This window comes from Muntiacus reevesi, chromosome 4 (assembly GCF_963930625.1).
Source record: "Muntiacus reevesi chromosome 4, mMunRee1.1, whole genome shotgun sequence".
NCBI classification, from domain to species: Eukaryota; Metazoa; Chordata; class Mammalia; order Artiodactyla; family Cervidae; genus Muntiacus; species Muntiacus reevesi.
In genome coordinates this window covers 123,470,937-123,477,885 of record NC_089252.1, presented here as the reverse complement: position 1 = coordinate 123,477,885, position 6,949 = coordinate 123,470,937, and the positions used below count along the sequence as shown (strand labels likewise).

The window sequence follows — 6,949 nt, the reverse complement described above, 5'->3', positions numbered from 1 at the left end:
CTGTCCTCATTATAAAGCGTCCAGACCATACACGAACATGCCGTTTTCATCCATCAAACATACGAAAGCAGACATGAGGGATCGCAAGTCAGGTAAAAGGATGGAGAAGCTGGAATGAAGAGCATCCCCGGAAGCCACGGTGACCCACTGAGTTAGCAAAAGCAAAACCGGCAAAAGACGCCGCCGAGGCGGTTAGGAGGAAAGAACTGTTGTTCTCACGGTGAAAAATGGGCGGGGAGAGGAAACGGTTACCCGGGATCGGAGAGTTTGTAGGAATTAGGCCCCGACACGGTAGGGAACTAAGGAGCGCTGGCTGTCAGGATGCGGCTAGGCAGGACCCGGAGGTTGGCATCCCGCCCTCATCCTTCCCGGTACTAGGCGGGGGTGCGGGGTGAGGGGGCGGGGGCCGAGGTGGGCCGTGAGCGAGGCTAGGGTCAGGGCCCTAGCCCGGAACGGAAGGGGCGGCGAGTTCCTCTCTAGCTAAGAGCGTAGAGATGGCTGGAGGCGTCGTAGGGGGCGGAGGCGGGAACCCAAGTCTGGCGCTGCGAGTTTGGAGGTCGCCGGGGGAAAGGAGGAAGGTATCGTTGCTAGGCGACCGGCTCTGGCCCCGCCTCCCAGTCGCGTCGCTAGGAGACGGGGAGGCCGGGGGGCGGGCGGCGGAGCGGGCCCTGCGTGCTGACGCTGATTGTATATGAGCGCGAGCGGCGGGCTCTCGGGTCTTTTTTAGCGCCATCTGCTCGCGGCGCCGCCTCCTGCTCCTCCCGCCGCCGCCCTGAGTCACTGCCTGCGCAGCTCGGGCCGCCCGGCTCCCCGCGCTCGCCACCGGTAACGGGCTAGGGCCGGATGGGGAAGGGAGGGACGTGGAGGTCCCGGGCGGCCCGCGTGAGCGGAGGGGTGAGGGGGCTGGGGACGGCGAGCTGGGCCTCCGGGGCCGTCCGCTGAGGCCGGAGCCCGAACCGCTGTGGGAGCCGCGACCCCGCCGGCGTAGAGGGCCCGCGGCTCGGCCGACGCTTTGCGAGGGAGCCGACCGGGAGGCGCGTGGGGCGGAGGAGCGTCGGCGCGGCCCGGGAGAGTCCGCTCCGGGGCCCTCTGAGCCCCGCCGGCCTCTCTGCGCGGGCGAGGGCGCGGCCCTGGCGAAGCCCGGGCGCCCGGAGCGGGGAGGCGGCCGCGCCGCTGGGAGCCGGGAGGCGCTCGGGCCCGAGTCGGGGTCTGCAGCCCGCCGTCGCCGCGACGCCCACTCCCCGGAGGGGAGGCCGCGGGGGGAGGGAAGGAGCCGCGGAGGCTGCGAATTCCGACGGGAGGGAGGGGCTGCGCGGGGACCAGGCCCCGGGGCGGGGAGGGGCGGGGAGGCGGTGAGGATCCGGGCTGCCCGCCCCCGGGAGGCGGCGACCCGGCAGGGAGGGGAACCCCGCAGCTCCCTCTGCACGTGGCCGCGACCCGGGCGCGGGTGCAGACCCCAGTCTGGTAACCCTCCACTGAAAGTTGAGGAGGTGGTGGGATGCGAGGGTGAGCTGGGAGCCAATCAGTCCAGCTCTTGGGTTTCCAACACTTCCCTGCTTCTCTTTGGTCTTAATCTTTTTAGGTACCACAAGAAAGTGAATGTTAGTTGATGGATGAAGGAGCGGGGCCTTCACTGCTAGAATTTTAAGAATTATCGCGTGTAAAGCACTTACGTTAGCTGTTATTAACGAGATTCTTTTGTGTCCTCTCAAATACAAATTAGAATTAGGATGGGTATCTTCATCAGGGTTTTTTAATTTGGGAAGCATTGATTGTAATTAGTCGAGTCCTGAACAGTGGAGGTGAAGGATTTGGCCTGCAGTGTCTTTAATAAGTCGAAGGCTTCTATTGCTTTCTTACTAGTTCCTCTATTCACGTTCCCACAGTGAGATACTTTACTAGCTGTTTGGTTTTTAACGTTATGGTGGAGGAGGTATGGGGTGAAATGAGACGTACAAGTAAACGTACTGAGCCGGGTTTGTAGCCTGCTGCCTCATCACTGCTTCATGCTTTGCCCTCAAAAAAAAAAAAGAGGCCGGGAAAGGAGGCGGGGAATGAAGGCCTGTAGGGGAGGGCTGGGTTTTTGGAGGAAGAAAGAGCCGGGCACGTGATGTCCACAAGGAGCCCCAATTTTATTCTCTTTGATTGTGGGTTCCGTAAGGACTGCATTTTAAAAGCTCACAACTTACACTGCTTATTTGATTTCAGGAGAGCTGAGCTGGAAAACGAAATCTGTCATTTTTGAAAGTAGGTGGCATCAAAAATACTTCAAATTAGTATTTTAAGTCCTGTTTTTTTGTTAGCTTTAATAACTACTTCTATACTTATTTTCCTTAGGAGGTAATACACCTTACCTTTGATTGGATAAAGGAAAAGCCTTATATTTAGAATAACTTATTTAAAGCTGACAGGAGGTAAATGAGGTTTACCGTGACCTTCTGGGACTGATGTCTCAGGCTTATTTCGAAGTTGTCTGGGTTCAGATTAATGGCCCAGATCTAACATGGGCCTTTTACTTTATAAGAAGATTCGCCCTTTCATACCAGTCTGAAAATTTTTATAAGTTTTATCTGTTGTAAAGTACCTGTTTTTGATACTGGATCTGTTGACAGGGAAAATTGTTAAACTGTACTAAATGTGACACGATTGTCCTTGTCATCTAGCGATTAAAAAAACCAACCCCCCCCCCCACACGTGTACCAGAACTAACTTAATCCACAATACTATTGCTTGTTTTATTACTTACTCAACTTGCCCATATTGCCTTGAGATGACCGATTCTGAACTCTACCAGATGTATTCAGTACAATATCCTTTTGTAGGAAAAGTGGCTAAAAAAGGTAGAATCTGTGACTTAAAGGTATGAAGATGTCAAAATTAAAAATTGCTTTGCTTACTTTGTTTTCTGCTTGATAATTTGAAATATTAATGAAAGAGGCTGTGAATCCGGATCAGTTTAGGAAATAATGATCAATCTATCCATATCCTCAAGTCTAATCAAATCTGTAATTGCTTATGTTCTTAGCTGGTGCTTTGAGTAAAATTTTAGCTCCTATTTCGACATATATCTTATTATCATGAGCCAAACAGGCAAATTGGTTATTTGATATAAATTGTTGAGTTGTTATGAGTGTTCTAAAGAAAAAAAGAGCTGGAAAGTGGGAGATAGAAGAGTGTCTATAACCTCTTTACCTGAAGAAATTTGTTAAAATTATGCTAATACTAAGTCCCACTTCATACTAATTCCGTCTGAACAGGTTGGGCAGAGTAGGGGTTAGAACCTGAGCACTGCTGTTTTCAGTCTTGTAAGTTACTTAGTACTTTAGCTGCAGACCAGTAGATCACATTGCTGGACTTGCCAAGTGGTCTCAACCCAAAGTTATTTCTGTTTACCAACTCGGCTTTCTACTGCTACATAATTTGATATATTTTTACTTGTTCAGAAGTTTTATGCATTTTTATTTTTATTGGAAAAGGGGGTCATAATTTTGAAGAGTTTATTAATTACTTTGAAAATACTGTCTCAAGTAAAGAGGGTACAACAAGCATAAAATAATAGGATTTCTTGCATGATTATTCAGGCAATGTTTTAAATTATCCTACATAAATATAACTCATTTAATGCTAGAGATAAGTAGCATCAACATTTAAATGAGGAAACTGAGGTACAGAGCATTTAAAGAACTTACTATCCAAGGTTATATAACTGAGAAATGATGATTTATAATATGGATTTTATATTTGTTTAAAGGAAGTTACCTTGACTTAATTGTTATACCATACAGTATATAGGGCTTCTCTCATAGCTTAGTTAATAAAGAATCCGCCTGCAATGCAGGAGTCCTTGGTTCAATTCCTGGGTCGGGAGGATACCTTGGAGAGGGATAGGTTATCCACTCCAGTGTTCTTGAGCTTCCCTTGTGGCTCAGCTGGTAAAAAGTCCACCTGCAATGTGGGAGACCTGGATTCGATCCCTGGGTTGGGAAGATCCCCTGAAGAAGGGAACAGCTACCCCCTCCAGTATTCTGGCCTGGAGAACTCCATGGACTGTATATAGTCCATGGGGTCGCAAAGAGTTGGATACGACTGAGCAACTTTCACTTCACTGTACAGTTTATATCTGCTTAGAATTTAAAAGCTCTCTCGCTTGGGTTCCACTGGGCTTCAGAGGACAGTTAAAGCACTTAGAGGCATGAAGATGTCTTCCAATATATGTCTGATATGTGAATACATTGTTGTAGTTTTGTCAGTGCTGAGTGCTTTTTCACCAGATGATCAGTCCATATATTTTTCTGTGCTGTTTGGTCAGATGGTACTATAGATAATGCAATTACTTGAACAGAAGATAGTGTTCTCAAATAGTGTATTTGGCTTCGGACCCGTATAAAAGTCAGTTCTAGATTGATTTGGTATCTCTGAAGTGAAAAAGTGAGCATAAAGAATGAGATGTTCTAACTAAGAGGTTGTGTTGGAATCAAGTGCTGAGCCCCTGGCCCACCGAAATTGTTGGTAGAACAGCAGTGTCCAAAATATAGATTTGTTTAAAATGCGTTCAGCTTGAGATTAGGAGGTTTTACTGGCTCACTTGAACCTTTCTGCTTTAAAACATGTGTGTGTGTGTGTGTGTGTCCGTGCACACATGGTATCCTGTGTGTGTGTGTGTCTGTCCGTGTGTGTGTGTGTCTGTCCGTGCACACATGGTATCCTGCTAGGTTCCTCTGTCTGGAATTTTCCAAGCAGGAATACTGGAGTGGGTTGCCATTTCCTCCTCGAAGGGGTCTTCTCTTCTGTTTCCTCCGTTGGCAGGTGGATCGGTTACCACTGCGGGCTTCCCTGGTCACTCAGACAGTAAAGAATCTGCCTGCAATGCAGGAAACCTGGGTTTGATCCCTGGGTCGGGAAGATCCCCTGGAGAAGGGAAAGGCTACCCATTCCAGTAGTTTTGCCTGGAGAATTCCATGGACAGAAGCATGCTACAGTCCATGGGGTTGCAGAGTTGGACACAGCTGAACAATTAACACTTGTAGTAGTTTTCTTTTCATTATCCTTTAAATCTTTTAAAACTTTACTTTAAATTTTTGATTGTGCTGCAAGGCTTGTGGGATCTTAGTTTTTCAACCAGAGGTGGAACCCAAGCCCTCACAGTGAAAGTGTAGTGTTCTAACCATTGGATTGCCAGAGAATACCCCAAATGTGTAGTTTTTAATGATTGGCTATGTAAAGGAATATATAGGTTATATAATCTGTGTAGTAGGTAATAGGGGAAGCACTTTGGCTTTTGGAATAGTGGAATTGGCATGGGTATTGGAAGTCAGGTTTTAATTCCTAGTTTTTTCATTTATGTGTTGCTGAGCAAGTTGCTTACTATTTTATCTGCAAATAAGAGGAAAGCCTGTAATAGTCTTACAGAGTAAGCTATGTAAATGTTATTTTTCTTTCTTTGTCGTTGGAAGTAAGAACAGAATCAAGTATACTGGAATGGTAGATCATTTGATTTCTGGACATCTAGCTTTTACACAACCACAAAATAACCAGATAATGATCTGATTGAATCACTCATTTTCCTCTCTTTCTCCATTGGAAGATTTTCTTCATGTTCAGGTTTTCTGGTTGAGATTTGCCTTCAGTCTTGTTATGAACCGTGTCTTTACATTGAGATCTGTAACACTGAGTACTGGGTTGAACCTTTTATTGTAAATGTTAATCCTTAGGAATGTTTCTCCTTTGAATATGTTTTTTCTGGTGTTAGTACAATGATACCACCTTTTGGTTAAGGATTGTATTTTATCTTGAAGCTGTTTGTATTCTTGTTACAGATGTGTTTCTTAGAAGTGGGATGCAGTTGAATTTTCTTTAATCCGATAGTTCTAAAAGGGAGCCTTTAGTTGATTTATGTAATCACTATGATTAGGTTTAATTTTAATTTGTGTGTGCTTTTTATTTTTCCAACCTGTTTTTCTTTTAGATTGATGTAAAAATAAGTATAGCTTCCCCAGTGGCTCAGTGGTAAAGAATCTGCCTGCTTTGCAGAAGTTTTCAGGTTCGATCCCTGAGTCAGGAACCCAGTCCAGTATTCTTGCCTGGAAAATCCCATGGACAGGACCCCGGTGGGCTCCAGTCCATGGGATCACAAGAATCGGACATGACTCATCGACTAAACAACAAAAATAAGTATTTTATTTGATGTTTCTTGTACTTTGGAAGTTACATGTTCTGTTTCTGAACTTTTAGGGTCACCCTAGAAGTTAAAGCTTGTTTATTTAAGAACAGTAGAGTAAGCCATTTCCTCCCCACTTTTCTCACTGCCGACTTAATATTATGATAGTTTAAATTTGGCACATTACACAGTGGTACTATTTCTTTTAAAATATTTATTTTGGTAATATGCTAGTATTGTTATTGCCTCTCCTTTCTTCTTGTGTCTTTAGACTTTCTCTTTGGGATCACTTGACTTCTGCCTGAAGAATATACTTAAAGAACTTATTAATGAGAGTGCTGGAGATATTTTTGCCTGAAAGTACCTGTTTTACCTGTTTCAGTTGGGTGTAACAGTCTAAGATCTTTAGTTATTTTCAGCACATTGAGCACATAGACCATTCCGTCGTCTTTTGGTGCCTGTTGAAGAGAAAGCAACTGTCAGTCTTGTACGCATTTGATGTTAATCTGAGTCTTTTCTGAATGCTTTTGAGGTGACTTCTGTCTCTCGTCTTGCATTTTCACTCATGTATCTAAGTGTGGGTTTTTTATTTTGCTGACTGGGATTTGTAGGACTTGTCATTCATTAGTTCTGGAAAATAACTTGGCTATTTATATCTTCAAATATTCTGCCCATTCTCTCCTCTACTCCTAGGACTTCTATTAAATCTTTGTTAGACTTTTTGTATCCTAAAATGTCTTCCATATTTTTTATCCTCTAGTCACTGCCATACTTTGGACGATTTCTTCTAAG

At 45.4% G+C, this 6,949-nt stretch overlaps 1 protein-coding gene across 7 annotated transcripts in view; it reads left to right on the top strand.

Moving 5' to 3' along the window:
- Positions 1–687: 687 nt before the first annotated feature.
- Positions 688–6,949, top strand: part of NAP1L1 (nucleosome assembly protein 1 like 1) — a 37,250-nt gene continuing 30,988 nt past the window's right edge. For 3 of the 7 annotated variants that reach the window (XM_065934114.1, XM_065934113.1, XM_065934111.1), the window contains exon 1: positions 689–825. The gene's annotated coding sequence lies outside the window, so the exon portion shown is untranslated. Of the gene's footprint in view, positions 826–2,228; positions 2,248–6,949 lie in introns of those variants that run through there. The other 4 variants (XM_065934115.1, XM_065934116.1, XM_065934117.1 and 1 more) reach the window with 4 other exon arrangements.